This window comes from Triturus cristatus, chromosome 4_1 (genome assembly GCF_964204655.1).
Source record: "Triturus cristatus chromosome 4_1, aTriCri1.1, whole genome shotgun sequence".
Taxonomy (NCBI): domain Eukaryota; kingdom Metazoa; phylum Chordata; class Amphibia; order Caudata; family Salamandridae; genus Triturus; species Triturus cristatus.
In genome coordinates, this window is record NC_140585.1 from 1,004,717,618 (window position 1) to 1,004,742,019 (window position 24,402).

Below are 24,402 nucleotides of genomic sequence, written 5' to 3' on the forward strand. Positions count from 1 at the left end.
CTCTTGGGGAAAATCCTTTACAGTTCTGCTGTGAACACAACCTCCTGCCTATCGAAGACTTGCTGATTATGCCAATATTACCCAATAAAAACACCCCCAGTAAGGGATTGCAGAGTCGCTCTGGATAGCCGTCCTGCTCAGGGTGACAAGATACCAATACAGAGTTTTTGATCGAATCATTCTTTTCGCCCAGGCACTACTATCTGGGCTGTCTTAACAGCATTATAGGCTCCCAGGCAAAGCAGTGCACTGGGCCTTGCCTACACAACCACTCACAGGAATACAAATATTTAACAGTAAATTAGTGTTAAATTCTGGTCTACAGGGGGCCCCTATGCTCGTGGGGCCCCCGGGCAACTGCCCAGCGTGCCCATGCATTAAGATGGCACTGACTGCTAAATTGATCCCTCCCAGGAGGCTGCAACTAAACTGAAATTCTTAAGGTTTCGACTTCTCTATATTCCCTGAAGCAGTTTGACGGCTCTTGTAGTATCTATCACAACTACAATGAAACTTTAGAGCACATTTTAGGTATCTGTTCAGGTTTAAGTGACGTTTGAAGCAAGCATTTATTACCAGCTTTTAGAGAGTCTTCGCTATGAACAGTAAGAGAAGCAACTAGGGCGTGCTTTGTGCGACAAACCTTTACCCCGATTGGGAAACTGATGAAAATTCTGGACACAGTGTAACCCCATCTAAAGGGCCATAGCAGTACAGATTCAGACTTTTTAAATATTTGATTCTTATGAGCAATTTTATTTATGACGTTTGCAATTTTCTTTTTTCTTTATTATTCATCTTAGGTCACCGTAGGGTAGGCCCTGGATGGCCGAGAGGATGGGGTGCAGTGCATTTTTATGTGTCCATGTAGTGAAAAACTCTTAAATGTGTTTTTCACTACTGCAAGGCCTACCTCTTCCATAGGATAATAGTGGAGTTACCTTATTACATTTGATGAGCTGTCATTTCTAATTGGGAGCAGGTAACTAGTTCATATTTGGTATCATTGGAATCATACTGAAAAAATCCAACTCATTGTGAAGTCAGAGTTTAAGTTACAATTTTGAAAATGCCACTTTTAGAAAGTTGGCATTTTCCTGCCTTAGCCATTTAGTGCCTTTAGCCTGTCCCTGGGCCACATGGCTGGGTGTCGCTGACAGTTGAGCTTTGTGCATTCAACCTAGCCAGCCATACATTATAGAGAGCTTAGGTGAACCTGGGTGGGCCTTCACTGGCAGGATGAGAGGGTGAAGCTTGGCACAGCCCTGCTTACACTTGAATAGGCTGTGTCCTGCTTCCACAAAAAGGACTGCATTGCTCCTGTAATTTGTCTGGAGCCATGGCAGGAAAGTCAGGATGCCTGGGGACTTCAAACCTCTAGAAACGTTCCCACCTTCCAGAGGGTGGGTACCAAGTTTAAATATTGGATCAATCAATCAGGAGCTTGTATGGCACGGCTACTCACCCATGAGGGTCTCAAGGTAATGCGGGGAGGGCTGCTGATCCGTATGGGCATAGAGTTTCAGTCGAAGAGCCAGGTCTTAAGATCCTTCCTGAATTGCATCAGCGACGGGGGATTGCCTGAGTTGGAGGGGCAGGGTGTTCCAGTTCTTGGTGGTGAGGTAGGAGAAGGAACTTCCTCCAGTTCTGGTCTTGTGAATCCATGGGACAGTGACCAGGGCAAATTGGGCAGCGCAAAGTTGTCTAGCGGGTGCATGGAATGAGAGGCGATGGTTCAGATATGCTGGACCTGCATCGTGGAGAGCCTTGTAGGCATAAGTGAGTACTTGAAGGTGATTCTCTTGTTGACTGGGAGCCAGTGGAGTTGACAGAGGTGTAGTATTATGTGGCTACGGTGAGGGATTTCATGGACCAGTCTGGCATTGGCATTTTGAATGTTCTGTAGCTTCCTGGGCTGTTTCTGGGTGATGCTGGCGTAGAGTGCGTTGCCGTAGTCAAGTCTGCTGGTGACGAGTGCATGGGTGACCGCCTTACTGAATTGCTTGGGGATCCATCTCAATGTCTTTCGAAGCAGGCGAAGCATGTGCAAAAATGATGAGGAGTCAGCGTTGATCTGGCATTTATTATGAGCGATGAGTCCAGTGTGATGCCGAGGACACCACTTCTTCAGTACACTTATGGACCTGTGGATACTCTGTGAGGAGGAAAGACTTCTGTGCTGCTAAAAGGACTGCCACACTGCTGAACTGCTGCTCTGAAGGACTGCTGCTCTGCTGTGCTGACCTGCTGTCCTCCTGCCTGGGTGAGAAGGACTGGACCTACATCTGTTGAACCTAGGACTCGAAAGTGACTCCAAGGGCTAGTTGTCTGGTCTCCTGACACAAGCCTCATAGACAGAAGGTTCCACAAACCTTGACTCGGCAACTGGATTCTGACTTCTGTGAGTCTACCCTGCCAAGTTGTGCCATCCCAGGCTTGGCCCCTTGGAGGTGGGCCTAAGGTGCACTGCCACCCTCTGTGGATCCAGTGAAATGATGCACCTCCTATGCTGGGTGTTGCAACCCCCAGCAGAACCAATGCATCACCAATGCTACATGGGTTTGAACCATCACAGTGACCCGTGCCACATTGCAGCCTGTCACCTCATCAGAATTGCCACTGTGCAACGCATCCTTGGAGCAGGCCCTCGTATCCCTTTTTTCGACAGGAGGCTGAACGACAATGCCAGATTATGCATCACAGTCTCACATGACCCGACTGCATGACACATCCTTGATGCTGGACTTCACATTGCAAGCCCTTGTCAATGGGATTCTTGATGATGATGCAGGCCCTCGCATCGCAGCTGTGCTGCATCTCAGAACTGACACATTGGTTCGGCTGCGCAATGAATCTTCGACACGGATCATCGCAACACTTTACAAACCAGGATTTTAGGTATCATGTTTAGTGGGCCTAACTGGGTCCTTGTAGCCTGCCCATGCTCCTTCGCTGTCAGCAGGAACTTCTGACCTTTTCCCAGCCCAGCACAACCAGAACTCCACAGTTGGCGCTTTACGCCTTTAGGCACTATTTTCACTGAAATCTTTAAACCTGCATATCTCCGGTTCTACTGATCGAATGTTTGTCAATTTGGTCTTGGTTTTTTTTTATTAAAAATTACTCTATTTTTCTAGATCTGTTGTGGGATCCTTTTGTGGTGTGGTTTCAGTGTGTTACAGTGTTACTGTTTGAAGTGTTGAACAGATACATTACACATTGCATCTGAGTTAAGCCTGACTCTTCAGTGCCATGCTACCCGAGTGTTAACCACAGATTAATTTAGGGTTTGCTTGTGCTTCACCCTCAGAGGCATTGTGGTTGTTGCTTGAAAAGGATTTCACCCCCCCCAACCAGTAACCTAATGTCTTACAATATTCCAACAGGGAATATTGTGAGGAGTTCCATGGCTTTATAAAGGCACTTGTCCTGAAGTCCTATGGCTCTATATGGTCACAGAACTCCTCAGAGACTTGGGACATCCACTTGGAAAATCCATTTCAATGTACAATTGGGGATATGTGTTACCATATATTAATATGTAGCCCCTGAAGTCAGATATGTTGACTGTCTGGTTATTTTTAGCAGCTTTTGCTACTGCACCTAATAAAATAAGTATAGCGGATCTTTCAGACAGAGACTACACACATTGAGAGGGAGAGGTATGATAGCGCATCAAAGGAGAGAATGGGATATGACTGCATCCTAATGCCCCCGTACTTCAAAGAACATGAGCATTCTGAAATGAGTCCTGAAGTAACATACCAAATACAGCAAGAGCACTCCACATGTCGCCATCATTGTGCTAAAGTCACATTGGAGGTGGGACTGGTTCTTCTCCTGTGCTGATTGACTATCTGCAAGCAGTCCCTCTGTGGCAGTGCTAGATGTGAGCCGATGGTTCCAGGTGAGGCCCACTGGCACTCATTTTTGGTGACAGACATTTATGTCTCCTCAGCAGACTTTGACCCGGAGCCATAGAGAGAAAAAACAACAGGGGAGAAGAAGGAGGAAGACAAAGGCAGAAAAAGAGTAACAAAGGTAGAGAGGAGGCATGAAAAGAACCTTGAAGCGTGAAATATAGTGCAGGGAGTGTCTTGTGGTGGATGAAAGAGGTGGAAACGACTGTGAAGCCTTGATATTCGGCACCCTAATTTTGATAGCGCTTAGCATGACCGCCCATCATTAAATTTCATAGACCCTCTGTTATTTGTATCTCCAGTCCATCATCATCAACCCCTTTAGGGACAGCTTTTGTCTGTAATTCTGGGAATTGAAGTGACAGCCTTGGACTAATCAGACCTTTAAATACCCATGCAGCCCCCACTGCTTAGAGGAGTAATAGAGCAATGCCAGGCCCATCTGCATGTGTTCCCCTGCGAGAAGCCTCAACTTCTGCAGAACGCAGCAAAGCTTTACTACTGCAGGCTTGGAAATCACAGAGGAGGAGATAGCATTTCTTGCACCAAAATGCAGGAATTCCTGAGATCCAGGTCCCAATGGGGTCCTCATCACCGTCTTAAAGCATGATACATTACTGTGGAGCCAGATTGTATCATATTTTCAAGTTCGGTCCCTATTTCCTGGCAGGGGGCCATTATTCAAACCCTTACAAAAAAAGGCCCCCAAATGTGCTCCAGTAAACTACCGCCTGATTGCTCTTCTGGACGCAGATGGCAAATTACTTCCCTATTATCTAAGTATCCTTTTTATGGATTGGTCTACGGTAAACAACCTTCTGCCAGTTTTTCAAACAGGCTTCAGACCCAGTTGCGCAACAGTTGACAATATTACATTGTTAATCCTCCTGATCCGCAAGGCATTACATCAAATCTAATCCATAAACATCTGCTTTGTATATTTATCTGCTACATTCATTAAGGTAAACCCAAATCTACTATGGTTCAAACGCTCTGCTTTGGTTATCTACAGTGCTCTTTTACATCTCATCATATCGCTCCACTCTAACATTTGGTTACAGGTAAAAAACCTGAAAAAGAGGAAAATTTGAATTAAAATTAATTGGCAAAGCTGGTAATTTGCTTTAGATATTAACATGAAAATACACTGCAAATTAACACATAGTCAAAACATTCAAAATGCATTAGGCAGTCATATTCACTGGTAGGCCGCTGTTATGTTTCTCTTGAACAAATATCAGCTTTAGAAATTGCTGAACTATGCACACATGTATTTGATAGCTTAACCTTAATGTGACTTGCTTAGAATCTTTGTCATAACTGCACAATGTTCCGGTTTGTATAAAATGTATTATTTTGTTTCAGCCAAATGCGTTTGTTTGCACCAAGCTTAAACTTCCTATCTATTTAGTTTTCATATATTATTGATTAGCAAATTACATATTTTAACAATAACTCTCAATTACGTGAAATATAAAAGCATTACCTGTCTAGAAATATGTAAGTTAATGTTTCTGCCTTTAGTATAGTTCACTGTCATGCAGTGAAACATTCCATAAATGATAGAATAGACTCTTCCCTGGGAACCAAGGTTAATGCTTCCAAGGAAGAACGAAGCCTGCTCACCATCAAAAGATGTCTTTCCATTTGTTCACAGTGATATGACCTGCAATAATGTTGTTTACATGTGTTCTGTATTTTATATTAATGCATGTTGTAGCTAGAATAGGGACTTGGGCTAGAGGCTTTCTTCTGAGGAGATGCTCCTAGCCTCTCTTGGAGACATTTAACCACCCTTCTTGTCCCTGATGATTGTACCTGTTGCCCCATATTTTCCCTTTTGAGGCTTTATTTGCATAGATTACTAATGCAACTGTATGCTGATACTCTTTGGATATTGAGACTCGGTTGAGTTTCATGGACTTCTCTTTATGGGGAGGTTGACTACCTAAATAGATTTTAAACTTCATGCTCCTTTGATCCCACTCTTTTCTTAAACTCTGTATGGGTTACATTGGCTTTTAATTCTGGACTTTTATTTAGATTTGGGATTAATTCCTTTATGGAACATGTTTGTCATTTTTGCATTAGTGATGACTCTAACCATATTTCTCTTGATACATTTCTGTAAATAGATTATACCTGCCTTACTAATTTAATAAAAAGATCAAATAATTTTACTAATCTGTTTATGAGAATAAAGGATTTAGAAATCAACCCAAAATTCTCATTATTGACTGAACTTAAGAACTGATTAATTTTAATGTTGATTAATTTGATTTGCTGATCTGATTGAGCTTCCATTCAAAAAGCGGTTGCAAATATCTGTCGCCTAGGAGAAGAATTTTGGTGTGGAATTGAAGCCCATTCCTGTAGGACTTAGGTTAAACTGGTACTGGTAAACAATTCATAATGGTCTTAAACAAGGCTGTGTCTTAGTTCCCCTACTCTTTTCCCTTCATACATTGGATATAGGCTCCTACATTCATAATCAAGAGTTTCTTCCACTGAGATTGGGAGACAGATTGATCAGTTAAATATCATATGCTGATAACATTGTCCTGGGCCACCTAACTGCATGCAATAGGCCTTTGGAGACATCTTCCTGAACTTAATGACTTCAACAAGACAAATGGCCTTTCCTTTGAGAAGCGGACCTGAACTTTTCATTGAAAACTTGGCAAAGGCATTGTCGGAAACATCAGCCACCCCCAAGTACCTGGGCTTTATATTGAGTACTAAAGTGTCCTCCTTGCAACACCTGCAGGAACTAAAATCTGCATCCTCTATGGTAGCCAAATCCTTGAAAAGGTTTACCCAGTTATTAGGATGGCCAAAGAATTAAGTGCCAAACTTATTCCAGTCCCATACTATGCTGCACTTGTTCTCAAGGTGAAGCAAATGGACGAATTAGAAACTATTTTTTTGCAAAGTGCACAATTATTATTGAATCTTAAATATTCGACTTGTCATGTCATGATCCGCATTGAACTATATCTTCCTTCTATCACGTACGCCTATGTATCCCAAAATGTTGATTACTCTTGTGATTGTGCTAATTCCAGCAATGGCTCCATGAGGGGTCTGATTTGTCTGCAAGACACCTTACTCTTGGGGAAAATCCTTTACAGTTCTGCTGTGAACACAACCTCCCGCCTATCGAAGACTTGCTGATTATGCCAATATTACCCAATAAAAACACCCCCAGTAAGGGATTGCAGAGTCGCTCTGGATAGCCGTCCTGCTCAGGGTGACAAGATACCAATACAGAGTTCTTGATCGAATCATTCTTTTCGCCCAGGCACTACTATCTGGGCTGTCTTAACAGCATTATAGGCTCCCAGGCAAAGCAGTGCACTGGGCCTTGCCTACACAACCACTCACAGGAATACAAATATTTAACAGTAAATTAGTGTTAAATTCTGGTCTACAGGGGGCCCCTATGCTCGTGGGGCCCCCGGGCAACTGCCCAGCGTGCCCATGCATTAAGATGGCACTGACTGCTAAATTGATCCCTCCCAGGAGGCTGCAACTAAACTGAAATTCTTAAGGTTTCGACTTCTCTATATTCCCTGAAGCAGTTTGACGGCTCTTGTAGTATCTGTCACAACTACAATGAAACTTTAGAGCACATTTTAGGTATCTGTTCAGGTTTAAGTGACGTTTGAAGCAAGCATTTATTACCAGCTTTTAGAGAGTCTTCGCTATGAACAGTAAGAGAAGCAACTAGGGCGTGCTTTGTGCGACAAACCTTTACCCCGATTGGGAAACTGATGAAAATTCTGGACACAGTGTAACCCCATCTAAAGGGCCATAGCAGTACAGATTCAGACTTTTTAAATATTTGATTCTTATGAGCAATTTTATTTATGACGTTTGCAATTTTCTTTTTTCTTTATTATTCATCTTAGGTCACCTTGACTGCACTCACAGTTCATTTTTATTTTAGTTATGATCTTTCACTGGTTTTTATTATAATGAATTTAAATGTCCACAATGACACTACTCCACACATACTGCAGGATCTGTGATCCTGACTGCAAAGGGACTTGGGTTCAGAGACGATGCTTAAAATAACAAGACATTTAAAAAAACACACAGTGCATAAACTTTAAATCAACAGTAAGTACGAGTCAAATTAATCTGTGGGAATGCACTGTTCTTATAGAAAAGCTTAGCTGGTTAATGCAATCACTTCAGATGTTTGTCCCTAACCAGATGGTCGCTGATTTGAATTCTTTTTAGTACAGTGAGGGAAAATGACATGAAAATAGTAGTATGAACTCACAGCCTGTGACAAAAGCAGTGTGGATATACGAGTCAAAAAATTGGGGGGAAAAATACACACATTCTAAGATAGTCAACTGCAGTTTAAGGCAATTATTGGCAAAGCGAATAGGTCTAATCTTTGGGACCTATTGGCACTGTCAATGCCTTTTGGCAATGCTCTATAGCATCAAGATGTTCCCCCAATGCTGTGCAACATCATCAAAATGAATTAAAAAAGGAATATGTGTGATAATGCAACTGCTGCTGAAAGTCGTGTCATTTCAATGGTGTACATATGCGTGATGATGTGGAGTGAAGGGGGAAGAAGCATACATAGTGCAAGAAGGCTCCGACAGTGACGTGACAGCATCACAAGGGGGGAGCACATGAGGTCAAAAACAACATAGAGTGAGAGGGCAGGTGAGAAGGACACCAGAGAGCAACATAGGGTGCAGAAATAGGCATTTGACGGGAGAACAGGGTTGACAGAGAACAGGGGGGACAGAAGGAGAGAATGGAAAATGCGTATACTCTAATGGAGTCCTTAACCAGAAAGAAAGAAAAAAAGTTCCCTAAAAGCGGTCAATGGAAATATAGAATCCAACTAATCAGATTGATGGTAAGGAGGCTATGCTCTAGGGGAGTAGAACGTCAAGAAGGACAAGCTGGGACAAGAAAAGCCATTGAATAGGAAGTAAGCAAATGTGACTAAAGCTAATCAATGGTAATCAATGGACGGTCTATAAGCCCCTGTAAGATCTTGCTCTGTCAGGTAGACTCATCCTACAAATGCACAGCATATAGTATAAGATAGGCTGTCCTGCAGCTTTTATATCTTACTAACTAATTTCTGTGAGAAATTGAATTACTGGTTTAGGGGGATGAAACTCTTCTCAAGCAGCAACCAAAATTCTTGTCAGTGTGAAGTCACAAGCAAACTTCAAATTAACCCGTGCTCCACCCTCTGGTAGCTTGCCACAGAGCAGTCAGGCTTAACTTACAGGCAATGTGTAAATAATGTATGCAGCGCTTCAAACAATGCTAACGTGAAAACATAACGTAAGAAAAAATCCCACACCAAATTAGAAAAAAAGAGTAATGTTTAATAAATAAAAGAAGACCAAAATGACAAAAATTATATCAGTAGAAGCAGGGTTATGTAATTTAAAAAATGTAAAAGAATATAGTGCCTAAAAGCACAATGTGCTAACTGTGGTTTTGACAAAGTCAAAAGTTCAGATTGAATGAAATTGTGCGTGGGCTGGCGACTGAGTCCCTGTTAGGCCTGCTGATCAAGAGTACCTTAAATCCTGGTTGCGGAGCATTACGAGGTCCCATGTTGAGGATGTGTCATGCAACTGAGACGCTGCAAGGTACAGGTTAGAGATGCGTCGAACATCATCGTTTCTGGGGAACTGCAAGGCTGCAATGCAAAGTCCTGCATTGTCGTAAAAGATGCCATCGATGAGACGTTTGCGATGCAAGAGCGTGCACTGGGGATGCGTCATGCAGATGCCGTTCTGATGGGGCTGCGTGCTGCGAGAGTCTTTGCAGAAGAGGGATGCATCAGTTCTACTTGAGGTGGCGCTGCACAATAGAGGAAATGCATTGGCCCTGATGGATTCACAGATGGGCTGACAGAGCACCTTCAGACTTGCTTCCAAGGGCCCAGGACTGAGGTGGCACCACTTGGCAGGGTAACACTCACAGTTGCAGAGTCCAAGTTCTGGTTACAAGTGGCTAGCCCTAGGAGTCACTTTTGTGGTCCTGGGTACAGGTAGCAGGTCCAATCCTTCTCACCCAGGCAAATGGGCAGCAGGGTAGCAGGTCAGGACAGCAGGGCTGAAGTCTTTCAGGACAGCAGTCCAGCAGAGTGTCAGTCCTTTAAGCAACACAGCAGTCATTCTTCTTGGCAGAGTCTTCCCATGGTCCAGAAGTATACTGAAGAGTTGGTGTCTAAATCCCAAAATTTAAATCTAGGCCCTTCTTTAAAGTGGGGAAAATCTCTGAGGGAACCTCTTTGAAGTGCTCAGGTTTCCTGCCTCCCCCACTCTGGCTCCAGACAGACTAACTACAGGGATTATTAAATCCTATGTATTAAGGCATCCTATGTATTAAGGCAATACACAGCCTATTCAGGTGTTAGTGCGGTTGTGCCCAGCTGCACCCCGTCCTGCCTGTGATGGCCCATCCAGGCAAACATAAGGTCTCTTTTGTGTGTGGTTGTCTGGGAGGAATACACAAAGGCAAATTGCCAACTACGCCTGGTCATGTGGCCCGGAGACAGGCTACAGACACTAAATGGCTAAGGCAGAAAAATGCCAACTTCCTACCATCAAAGAGGATTTTTCAATACAATTTCAAAGACACCAAAATGAACTATGTACCTCTTCCCATTTGGAACTTACCCTTATTACATGTCACAAGGCAACCCCAATGTGATCCTATGGGAGAGGTGGGCCTTGCAGTTGTGCAAACTGAATTTAAGGATTTTTCACTAACAGAACATGCAAAACTTAAAAGTACATGTCCTACTTTTTAAATACATTGCACCCTATGCTATGGGCGATTTAGGGCCTACCCTAAGGGTGACTTATATGTATTAAAATGGAAGGTTTAGGCCTGGCAAGAGGTTTGCTTTGTCAGGTCAAAATGGTAGTTCTGAAACTGCACACACAGGCTGAAATGGCAAGCCTGAGACAGGTTGCTGAGGTTACTTAAGTGAGTAGCACAATACATGCTGCAGGCCCAGCAGTAGCCTTTAATTTACAGGCCCTGGGTATACATGTAGAACTAATTTTCTAAGGACTTACAGGTAAAATACACATTCAGATGGGTAAAAGCCAAAGTTACCATGTTTTTAGGGAGTGAGCACACATACTTTAGCACTGGTTAGCAGTGGTAAAGTGCATGGAGTCCTAAGGCCAACATGGCAAGTTCAGACAAATATGGAGGAGTAAGGCAAAATACTTGGGGGAAGTACACACTACGGCTGACAGGTCAAACAACTGCATAAATTTACATTTCTTGAGGGTACCACACACCCTGGAGAGAAGGCCTATTTCTTGTGTAGTTACCAGTCCCTGCTCTCACTTCACAGTATGGAAGACTGTCTCTTTGATTTTCAGTCTGAGGCAACTCAGAATCAGAATGAACAATTAACCATTGAGGAGTGGTTACTTTTTCAAGAAATGTCCAGTGGTCAAAGTGGGTGGGATCGGAAGGGCAGGGCGTGCCCCTACTTATTTAATTTAACAAAGTCCGTTCCCCTACTTCTTCATTTCAAAAATGCGTCTCAGGACGGCAGGAATGCTCTGAGCTTCAAAAAAATACTACATTTATTTATTTATTTATTTTATTTATGGATTTATATCGCGCTAGAATCGACTCTTAAACAAGAGTATCTCTGCGCATAGAGAAGAGGAAAGAGAAAAAATTTGGCAGCTACAGGAGGCGAACGGTACAACTTAGCTCAACTCGACGTAAAATACTGAATGGTTGATGCATTATTAAAACAAAAACGTTTTAAGTTTTTTCCTAAAAACAAAGAGTTCTGAGCATTGCCTGAGCTCCAAAGGGAGATTGTTCCATAATATTGGACCTACCACAGACAGGGCTTTCCCACCTTGTCTGCTCCTCTTAATGGTAGGTACTTTAAGTCGAAGTTGGTTACTGGACCTGAGAAGCCGAATGGGGTTGTAAGGAATACATTTATCTCTTCAATAAGAGGGTCCGGATCCATGTATGGTTCTGTGAATAAGACAACATATCTTAAAACTAATCCTCTTATGGACTGGGAGCCAGTGTAGTCTGTCGAGGAGTGGCTTGGAAGGTGTTCTTGGTCATGATCATCCAAGCCGGTGTGCTGCATAGCGAGGAAGGCCTCTGCAGTTGGCAGGACCTCCTCCCCCTTCCCCACTGTATCTGTGCGCATGGACCTGCCCAGCAACACTGTAGGAGCCGTGGTGCACTGGAGGAGCAATCAATCAGCACGAAAAAACGGCTATCTCTGATGGCCCGGCTGTGCAATGATTTACACCTCATTTAGTGAGGAGGCCACTTGCCTGCCCCCACTGTGACCAATTCAATGGTCACATCAGGACACATTGGCGGCCCCGCCCTTGACCTCATCTGCCCTTTATTTTACGGCTCACCCAGACAGACAATATCACAAGGAAAGGAAGAGGACTTCATGTGGAATTCGTGGCAGACTGTGCCTAAACCTTGGCGCTTTTTTAAAATAAATGTGGAAAATGTTTAATATCTTATCTGCTGTTTTCCGTATTATATTTTATGAAATGTGTACTGCTTCTCTGTCTATGTTCAGGGATGTGGTCTTTTTAAAAATACTGTTTACCCTTTTCTAAGGATATAATTATAAAAGCAGCCCGAGGTGTCCATTTCTGTGACACCCGAGCCCCTTGTGAACCCCATCCTGGGTCTGACTGTGAAAACAAATAAGCCCAGGCACCAAGGCCGGGCTGATGTACTGGGCATAGGAAGGGAGGCTGGTTTTGTTACTGGAGGCTGCAAAACCGACCCCCAGGAACAAAACCTGCAGGGCTGTCCAGCACAATGACTCACTTCTCACTCTCAAAAACGCAAAAATCACTGCAGGATTCCTTGTAAACCCAGCAGATTTCAGGCAACAATAAAAGAGTCAAGATTGATATCTCTGGTGGTTGATCTTCGTTTTGGAGAGAGATTGGAGTATTGTCTGTTGCCAGTTTTGACTCATCCATTATAGCGCAGAGGGTTAAGATGCCTGCTGCAAATAACCTGTACCATGCAGATCACAGAACTGTATGTATTGGGCAAAGCTCAGTGGGTTACTGCTTTTGTCACAGAGATCCTTTAGTTACTTGCAGTGCATAACTTACAATCATAATAAATCAAGCACCTTGAGCAGTGACCTACCATCAAAGAGCTGCATGCAAACTGCATGGTGAGGCTTTGGAAGTTATGTTTTTTCCCCAGTCATTCATTATCCTAATACTGCTAAAATTGGTTTGTTTGGGAAGAAATACATTCTTATTAAAAAATCCAACCACTGTGTTACATTTTGAATCCTCGGGTTGTGCTTCTCCAGATCTTAAAAAATGCCAACCAGAATTGATGGCATGTGAATCCTAACACCTTGTAGCTACTTTTGTCTTGTAAACATTTTCTAAAGATTGATTTACACAGTATGATTCATTGTCTCTGTATGTGTGCATGATGTAAAGTGCTCCAAGTCACACACTGGTATGAGAGGCACTATAAAACAATTTAAATACATGTGAAAGAGGGGCAATGGAGAGATGAGGGGCACTGTTGGGGGGTGATAGTGAGGGAATCCTTGAAGGGCTCCAACAAGATTGTCATATCTTGGTGCACCGTAAGGTCATCATTTACTGTTCTCTAAAAGCTAATACAATGGAATACATAATACAATGTGTTGCAGAATGCACCATTTATGTAATTTTTTCCAACATTTTCTTTGGGAGAGAACACCCTCTCCCTGTGTCCCTTTTCCAGTCATCAGGCTTGCTTGCTGCATTTGCATGCATCACACTGTGCAGTGGATGGACAAAGATTTGCCAGGGCTGCTCTCGGTTCCCAGGTTGGCCCTGTCTGGCACCAAATTAAAAGTGCCCCATTTAGCAAATGAGATATCTAAACAAGTATTGGTAAAGCCAATAGGTCTTGCCTTTGGGACCTCTTAGGTTTCTGATTTTATTTTAGCAGCGCATTACAGCCTAACTAATGTACGATTGTGTCACCACAAAAAATAAAGTTGGATGTATCCTTCACTTCCCGAATTAAAATATAATTTTGCCTTTTACTCTCAGGAGCTCTCAAAGTGTTCTGTGGGTAGGAGAGTTAGCAAGCCAGACAGTTCAAAAGGTATCGTTAGCAGGACACTTGAATACATAATGTCGATGTTTGAGCAGCTAGCTGGCTGACATGAATGTGGAGGAGCCCTGTGGGTTTCTGTGAGTCAGATCAGATTTTCCTGAAGAATCCCTTAATCTTCTGAGCACTGCTTATGCCCTTCCTTGCTGTCCACGAGTACACCAAAGGCACACCTGTGTACACCAAGAGCACAGTTTTCATGTCCTCAACGTTTGAGGCAAAAAAACACTCATTGATTTCTAAACAAGGAGTGTAAAAGCTAAAGTAGCCATATCGTTCCTGCTTATATTTCGCACGCTTTGCATAATCGTCCTGTGCCTACGAGTGTTTGCTTTTTCCAGGATGTTGTTACTTTTTTTCAGGCAGTGCATAATTTGAATTGAGTCACAGCCAGGTGTTTATAGTGGCGCAGGATTGGGTTGTAGCTGAAGGCAGTGCAAGTGTCTTACAGTGAGACAGAAGGGTGCTCATGGAGGATAAGATGTGGCACTATGGCCAGAGCTACCAAATCTGGAACTGGAGAATCAGGCTTCATGACCAGTCCACCAGACCACTCTCCTGAGGGAGCACATTCCCCTACTAGACCATAGAAGCCCTGGTCTCTTAGCACCAGCAGGTGGACCCTCCCGGTGGCCAGTGTGGGTTAACCTTGAAGGCCTGTCCACCACAATCTATACTGAAGTTCACCTACAGTCTTGCGGGTAGGCCTACGAAGCAGCTCACCCTAGAACAACAGTGATATTGTCACTGAGGTCACAGGACCCTTGAGGCCAGTCTCCCTCACCCATTGGTGCCTCCATTGGCCTTGTTCCAGCAGTACTAATGCAACTCACCAGGGATTGGCAATGCAGGATTTGCATGCACACCAGACTAAGGGGCATGTTTACAAGGGCCTGGCGTCATGCTTGCACCACGGAACGTGGTAAATGCATGTCACAAATCTGCAAGTCATATTTATGTAGCCACGCAAAGCCACTTTGCATGGCTTTGAATGGTTTCATAAATATGGAGTAATACAGCTCAGCGCAAATTACTCCTTTGCCTTACTCTGCACAAGGGAGGCATTGCAGTGGGTGTTCCCACTCAACTCTCACTTTTTTTTTATGCATTCCCAGATTTACAAGGACTGGTAAACCTGGGACTGATTCAAAATCTTTCGCCTTCCCAAGGGAGGCACAACAAGGAGAAATATCTTCATTTCTCCCTGTTTTCCTCTTTCTATATGTGCAGCACTCGTACAAACAGGAAAAAGCCTCTCAGGATTGCTTTTGTGCAGGGAGGTGCCCCTTCCTGCACAAAAACAATGCTGCGTGCAACGGAGGCACCCTTGCACCATGGTGCAAGGCTGCCTGCGTTGGCGCTAGGCTGATGAAACAGCACCAGCACACTTAGAAAGGGCAGGAATGCACCGTATTGGATAAAGACGGTGCATTTCTGCCCTTTCCCTGTGACGCAGGGCAGCACAGCAAAGTAACTTGATGCGTTGCACCACCATTCCCGTAAATATGTCCCTAAGTTCTCAAACTTCACGGTGTCTCTTTGCTTCAAGCAGCAAGCACTTTTAACATGTGCTGCCTGCCTTTGGGCCGCTGCAATTACGCAGTAATGGAGGGCAAAATTATGTTGCAGTGTTAACTAAATTATGCAGCTAAGAAAGGCTGCAGCTTAATGTGGTACATTTTCTGATACTTTGTTATTTTGAAATTTTTACACATACTAACAGTCTCTGCAAAGCTTTCGCCTCATTAATAGCAGCCCTGAGAACGTGACCAGTCAACCTTTGTAAAGGGCCCTCCACTTCACAGCAACACAAGTCACGTTGTTTTGATCCATTTGAGCTAGAAACAATTTTTTAGGTAAAACCATCAGCTTATGAAGCAGATGGTGCTTTATGTGGCAAACACGGCAGAGTTATAATTATGTGGAAAACATTTGCAAACTAGGATATTTTGCCATTCATGTTTGAACTTCTCTCATGCAGTCTCTGGTGGGTGGTATTTCTAGACACCTACAGTGCTCATGGAGAGACAAAGGAGGAAGGTGCATAATAGTGATTGCAGAGGATAGTAGCCTGTAGGGGAGAAAATAACTGATTGAAATAATCTGAGGACCACTACCTATTTTTGACTCTACCAATGTTTGAGTCTCATAATTTCAGAATGGATGCATTTTCAATTCTGATTGCTAACTTACTCGAGTAGTAATTACGCGTACTACTAATAAAATAGTTGTATCTCATTCATCTGATACTGCTAAAAGCATCTGCAAAGCCACCAGGTCTGGGTTGTTTGAGAGTGCTATGTTTAGATACAATAACAGGAAACTAAGAGGCATCTAATGACAAAAACACATGAATACCAATTTGCATTGACCGAGGGGCACAGAATGATGTCATCAACAGTGCTCCCCAACACGTGGGGCTTCCTCTCATCGATTCTAAAGCCAAATGTTATGTTAAAAAATGGTTAGAAAAAGGGAGGAAAAGTGCTGATGAAAGAAACTGCATGGCTCGGACACAAATGCACTTATATGCGTATTTGGGACATTCTGTGATTGAAAACATATCCCACATTGTAAATGTATTTTAATGTTAATAACTCATATATTAAACCTCAAATAAACGTGTATCTATTGGTTGCATTAAATAACATTATAAGCTGTAACTCATCAGTGAAATGCCAAACATACTAAAAATTGGTAAGTTTTGCTCTTTTTAGCCACACCTCTGACTCCGCCCACTGACCCAATCCTCGGAATATTCCCGCACCCTGATGCTCCGCCCACAGTTCCCCTACTTTTTTTTCCCCACTTCGACCACTGGAAATGTCTGGGATCCAGACCTGCTAACTAAAAAATTACTTCACAGTGTGAGGAAAGGGCCAGGTTTTGGAGGGGGGGGGGCGTCTTCTGAGAAGTACCAAAGAGGCACTATTGCCCTCACTAAGCCCCCTGCACCAAAAATAAAAAGTTTGCTGAGGCTGGTGTTGATGTCCTGGCGCATTTTAACACCTCCTAAAGGTACATTGGTTATTCAAAGCCCCGAAAGGTGAGCTGGAAGTGTATTCTGTGCAGTGGTTTCCAGCTTGTTTTCTATGCCACCATTTGATATCCCCTCCTCGCCATGGAACCATGTCAAAGGAGCCAATACTGCTGGACACAAGACGGCCTCATGTGAGTTGGCAGGTCTGGGATCTCTATTGGTAAAGTAATGAAAGCTTGTCGTTCCCACTTCTACCTCTGTGAAGTACTCTCAAGAGGAGTTCTGCACATATATCAGCAAAGTACACTATCGCTTTCAGCTCCCTTAGCAAAGCATGCCATCCGTTCTCTCATTCGTTCACACTGTCTAGTAGTACTGGCTATGACCTCTGAACTTTGAGGGGCAGATTTACAAGCCCCTTGCGCCACTTTTGCGTCATTTTTAACATGGGAAAAGTGACGCAAAAGTGGCGCAAGGGGCTTGTAAATCTGCCCCTAAGTCTACAATCAACAAAAGAGAGCTGCTTCTCACACTATCGTTCATGGTACAGGGGTAGAATTGTGCCAACTGTCCGTGGCTGTCACATTTTGTTTGGTGCGTATATGTTTCTATTTTTTTCATATTTAAAGATTGCCAGCTATATGTGAATCGCTGTTCGATGCTCATATGTGTAATACAAAAGGAAGAACAAAAACCTAATTTGACTTGTACTTCTGGCCGTCGTCTATTTCAGAATTGTGCGATTGCCTCAGATGTGGCAGTAAATATTGCATTTTGTCCTTACATTTCGGCCTGAATTTGGGTGCCTCTTACAATTCCAGGACTGCAAAGTGACCCCACCCGTTTCTCGCTCTTTATAACTGTTTATATCTATGAGCTGTAATCTTAAATGCAAAATTTAACTGTATAATCCATCAAAGCTGTAGAACTCAGACAGACTCAGCTGACAGTTTATTTTTGTCCAAAACGTAATGCCAAGACTTACTGACTCTGGGAGATAGATGTTCGGCTACTGGATGGAGACGAAGAAGGCAGGCACTATTTATAGATGTTTGATTAGGGGTGTGATGAATTATTTAAAATCGTTTTTGGATCATTCGCCATAGATTTTGGCTGGCCTAACTGGCATTCACTGTGTATAATATTGTACAGTTTGTTTTCGGAATATTTCCCAATTAACATCATTAGTATTGACCTCACCCTGCCTCAGACTTAAGGCTGTGCAACCTACTATTATTAAAAACACATTTTCTTCTGTACAAAAAGCAATAAAAGTTGGATCGGACAGGCTGCGCCGCAGCAGATTTTGATGAGATAATTTATTTGCCAGCAGTACAGCGCATGCGCGGAATGAGGGTGTCCAAGTCAAAAGCGATGGTCGCTAAGGCCGAGAAATGTGCAAGGCGATATGGCACTACACCCAGTGCTTTAAAAGGGAAAATAAGTGCAGGTTCTCATTAAATTGAGCTAGGGGTGTGGCTAGTGGGCGGGGCTGGAGGCGGGGTGAATCATGGTGATACACAGACATTTCTGTTGAGTATTCATTTTGCCCTGGTATTTCGGTGTATAGTACTTTCAAACTTCCCATATCTGCAGATTAACATCTGGGCATGCTAATAGAGGGTGGTGTGAAGACTTGCTGGGAACTGGCCCTAACTCACCATGGAAGGAGCTTTTAAATGAATGCTGTCAAGCCATCAACAGCACGATGCAGGCGTATCAGTGTGCCGCAGAACAAAATAGACTTTCGAATGGCAGCATTAATAATGTACCCTTACCACCGCATTTATGACAACGGAGTTAGACTCACAACAGGACAGAGACCTACTGGACCTCCTACTAACAGCGGCAGTTAAAATAGTAGTCACCAAATGGAAAGACATTTCCAAGGCAACTTTCAAGGGTTGGCTCAACTGGGTGACGTACCTTAGAGGCGCTGACAACACTGCCCTGCGAAACTCACCATGGAGACAACCCTGAAGGAAAATGTGGGTGTCCTTGGACGAGCTCCTAGACCCATACGATCCGCCATGAATAGCACTAACAAAATGAAAGAATCGGCTCAAAATCACTCCCCCACTGGATCAAGACACGATCGAGAAGAAAATAAACTTCTGGTATGCTACCTCTTCTTCTTTCTACCTTAATTCCTATTTCTTTCCCCTTCACTCATTCCTTTCCTCTCACTGGAACAGTGGATAGGGGGACAGCCAAGCATATATAATCTGTAACTGTACTACCACTAACACAGCCAGTTTGGGCTGCCACCCTGTAACGTTAAAGCGTTGACGATTGTACGTTATATGTTGTAAAAAACAATAAAAATTATATTGAAATAAAAAAATTATGAGTTCTACACCAGTTGCAGGACATATCAAAACACGTGAGTAATGTATCAAAATAAACAAAACGTGCTAAGTCATTACACAAAATGAAGGTCAAACACAATGCTAATCTTTACTTGTTTTGCAATATTTGCATCTTCTTACTATCATACTGTTCTTACTTGGTTGCATTTGGCACCATACTTGTATATTCTAGAGTGCACACACACATTACACAGAAACAAGCAGACATGTACACACAAAAGCTTTCCTCGCATTTCTTTGAAACTACCTCCTGAGAACTCGCTTTCTCTCTCACACACATATACACACAATAAGCAGTCACGCACACACACAAGCAGACAGATACAAAAAAGGTTCACTTGGGATTATTACTGCGTTACTTCACAGTGAGGACAAAGCTTGTTCAGGTACATGATAAATGGTGGCAATCTCTCTCCAAGGTCTAGTGAAATATTGATATCCTTCATGCTGCCTGCCTCCCCCCGCCCCTTCTCTCTCTCTTGTTCTTTCTGATAGATGTTCACTCACCAACGATACATACTATAGGGCAGATTATGCATAGTTGAAGATCACCATCAATTACCTGCTTAAAGAGCATTGTGAATTAGAGACCGGGGCCATTGTGGTCAACGACTTCACATCCTTGGGCTTCCGAGTCGGTGAAGGGGCTACGCACACGCTTGGCTGGCTTGTGGGCAGTCCACGTGTCTGGGCTAATTCAGACGAGAGTTTGCTTTGGGCAAGGGTGGTGTATGGGCCTGATGCAGGTGGACGTTGGTCTTCAGCAGTTGAGGGCTCTAGATCCATGTTGGTGGGTGCTCGTCTTGTGGAGTTGTGTCCTCCAGACTGATGCAGCAGCTCCTCACAGATGGGCACTGTATGAAAATGTGCAATTAGTAGGGTGGAAGGGAGCCATTCGCAATTAGTAAGTCTAAAATCTGTCAGGTCCAACACACAGGTTCCATAAGTAAACGTGAGCTCCACCCCTGGTAGTTATGGCATAAGGCAGGCTTAACTTAAGAAACTGTGTAAAGCATCTAGAATTGCCAAAACAGTTAAAAAGTCAAAACACAACACAATAAAAATCCCTCTCCAATTTATAAAAAAAAAAAATAATTTAATAAAATGTCAAAAAAATTACAAAAATCCAATTACGGTAACTGGAGAGAATTATTATCAGTGGCCTCATAACTCTGATGGTGTTGGTAACAGGAGTTGCCAGCCCCATTGTAATTATGAGATCTACAGGAACTCCCACCGGTATTAGTAACTCTAAGGGAGCAGACTTAATAGGGATAAATCCAGGGCATTCATAATGAGGGCCTGAGTCAATGTTGATTTAACACTACAAATCGAAGGACTAGGGCTGTGGTGGACCTTGCCATTAGCCAAGAGCCAGCAAAAGTCTGAGTGCTTGGCAGTATGACCCTGTTATTCAGTGCAAAGCAGCCATATATGCCTCATTGCATAACGATGAGATGAGAAGGAGTCTCCACGTAGAAATATAGTGTGCCATGAGGGTCACAATGCATTGTCATGACCTGGAGAAAGATAAGCAGGTAATGGTCCAGGGTGATATGTCCCAGAACTATATCTCAGGTAAGGGACCTGTTAAAATGAACACACTTATGTACTATTGTGTAGAGGGAGTAAAACTCACTTTGTCTTTGTCTCCACGAGTCACACCAACAAACATTACCCTAGCATTGCATCCGTAGAATTACAAAACCTTGGAGGGCTCTCTTTAAACGTGACTCATTTTTGAGGCTATCACATTTGCTATCTCCCTGATAACCATTTAAAATGGGATCACCTGTCACTCAAGGCTCCCAAAATAAACTATGACTGTGCTTGTTCATACAAGACAATGAGTTCGAGCCCCAAACAAGTAAGTCTAAACAAAGGAGAGTAAAAAGGGAGCCCTTTGGTCAGTATATTAAATAATCAGCAAACCTGAGGGCTGGTGTTAGATTACTTCAGAGCTACGAAAGAAATAATTTTAAGGAAAACGGGCTGCATTTGAAAAATAAAATGTAACTTTATTTAAAAAGCAAACACAGACATGGTGGTCTGCTGTCCCCAGCAGGCCACCATCCCTGTGATAGTAACCCATTCCTAATGGTTTACAAATTGCGACCTGGCCCATAAATTTTGATAAGGCAGGTCATTTGCACTCCCATTGGGAATCGCTATATGTGTCTGAGACATATTAGTACATTCTGTTATGCGAGTCTCAAATTGCCCGTCACAAAAAAATCGCAATTTGTGCCCTGCAAAATGGAATGGCCGTTCATCTGGCCCAAAGATCTGTAACGTACAGTGACAAAGGATCAAAGCAAGGGTTGACTTGCTTTATCTCACAATAATGGCGTCAGCACCCTACTGACTGGTCCTCCAGAGTCAACCCGGCCTCCACTCAGCAACCCTGACAAATACTGCTGAGGAAATACCCAACAACTTACAGCTGACTAAAAGTCCTAAGGACCCTCAAGGATCACATGTACAAACTTCGCAGCATACACCTCCAATAAAAATACCCAACTAACATTTACCGAGACTTCACTACTTCAGCTGCTGCTCAAAATCTGTAAAATCTGGCAGAGCCTTTCATTAGCATAAACTTTACTCACGTTTGGTCAGATGTACTAAGATTTTACGCCATGTTTGCACCATGAAAGAGATGCAAATCAGTGCAAAATCTTCTTTTCTGATTTACTTTCCAGCGCCAAACTTGTTCAGCGTTGGAAATACTGTGAAAGTCACGCAAAGCAGCGGGCGTACCATGGGTGGTGCCTGGGCATTCTCATGCATCCACCTGAGGTTTCTGACTCTAAACCCAATTTACTTAAAAAAGTAGACAGGGTTGAGTGTCAAAAAACAGCGCACTTGCTTGATTTCCTAAGTTTTCATTTTATTCAATAAACAGATTTGAAAATTAAAAAAACAGCGCACACTTGAAAAAGGCGCTATGAAGGAGAAATGCTTTTTTTCTCTTTTATTTTCCAACTTCACATGTATGCTGTACTGTATACACATACAAAAGTGGATTTTTTTTTACATTTGTATAAGCATTGTATTATGTACTGGAAGGATATCCTTCCAGTACAAAACCTGTAATAGACTCACAGAGATACCCTTGCAGTATGGTGCAAAGGTGTCTCCGTGGTGCACGATAGCTGATTTTAGCTCTGGTGCTAGGGAAAGGGGAGGAGAGTGGCATATTTCTGTAAATATGATGCTCTCCTGCTGTCTCCTTCTCACGCAGTGCAGCATTTGCGGCTACTGCACTGCGCTGTGTGAGATACTGTTAAATCAGGCCCCCAGTGTCTAGGGTATTTTTTGCCTGTGTATTCCTTTTGCAATGCTTTTCCTTATACATACTTGCCAGGTTTATGTGAGATGGTTGCACGAGAAAGGACTCCACAAACAATTGAGTATTTACTTTTATTAGCACACACTTTGATGCTATACAAAGCATTTTTTTTTCATTCACTACTGGAATGTTTATCTACCTTGATGCAAATTTACCATTGCTATTTTTTGTTGTTGTTGTTATTTTCCTCACTGAAAAACATCTTCTTTCTGCTAGCTGACAAGTTGATACATTAATATGTTGAAAGACTACACAATGCTCTAGGCCTCAAGTGGTACATTGTGTATAATGATGACTAGAAAGTGAGCCACTTTCTATAACTACTGAGTAGATAATTATGATGGAGCTCTCTACATGCTAGCTAAAGTACATAATTATTGCAGGTTAAATGTTGAGATGGCGTACAATAGCAGAATAATTGTGTTACGTGCTTTCCATTTCAACATACTGTTTAGAGTGGAGAACTCATTACAAGGATGATATTGGGCTAATTGTATCCAGAAGTCTGTCTTGAGTGCCACTTGAGAAGCAGTCTTGCTTCTTAGCGCCACTCGTAGCATTATGCGCAGTATATGTACATTTTTCTTTCCTTTTTCAAATTTACAGATTAAATTGTTGTATGTTCATTTGCAGAGAAACATTTGCTAACAACGAATACTAATCAATTGAAATTGGCACTGATCTGATCAAAGAGCCTGTTGGACTTTGTCAGGAATGAAACCCGCAGAAGGAGGCCATAGCAATTTGTCCATCTCACTACTTTCCATATTGAGGCATAGGGTGAACCGCTGACCCACTATACATGTGCAATCAAAGATAAACATGCCAGGGAAAGCATCCGTATGGACATCATTCAGAAGTTACCAAGATTCTCATTTGTGGCCCCATGGGGAAAACATTCTTTGGCATGTCATTTGATGAAGGGGTGTCACTTACAGGTCACCTAGAGATCACCAGAAGTTTCAATTTGGTCCCCACAATGTTCCAATATGACTGCAAAGCCTGCATTTCCTGCTTTTGCGTGATTTCAAAATTATTTGTTAGTTTCATGCTTTTGTTGAACTTTCTCTTTACTTCATCATGGTGTACAGGTAAATAAGTCACTATTTTTAATGTTATGGGGATTTTGTCAGATACCACAATTGCTGAACAGAGAGTGACTAACCTGTGATAACCAGCCCAGCAGGAGTGATGCACACTGCTTGTCCTTCCACAACCCTGATGCTCAACCAAGTGAGTTGTAGACAACCCTCATTCTGGAGAAACACCAAGGGGAACAGAATAAAATAGGAAAATAGCCAACCACTGACTCTATGACAGCTTCCTTGTATCACGCTTCAGGCTCATCTGTCATCTGCCTCTCAGTGTAGGTGTGCCTGAACAACAACAAGAACAAATATTTAGCTGTTTAAAAAAAAGAATTACAGATTTTGATTTACAGTTTCAATTATTTACATTGTCTCTTTCAACCTAGATTCAATATACCTCTCAATTCACATGAGAATCCTTTAAAACATCAGTTCTTTCTCTTCTAGTTGTTTCTTTACTAGAATTAAACTAGTCATTAGATTTGGTTGACACTGCAAGGTTTCCTTAATAAATCTCTCCGGTTAGCAC

At 42.8% G+C, this 24,402-nt stretch overlaps 1 protein-coding gene across 4 annotated transcripts in view; it reads left to right on the forward strand.

Moving 5' to 3' along the window:
* The window catches only part of MGAT4C (MGAT4 family member C), a 1,156,917-nt gene that overhangs the window by 861,063 nt on the left and 271,452 nt on the right, over nt 1–24,402 (forward strand). The gene's annotated exons all lie outside the window — the stretch shown is intronic.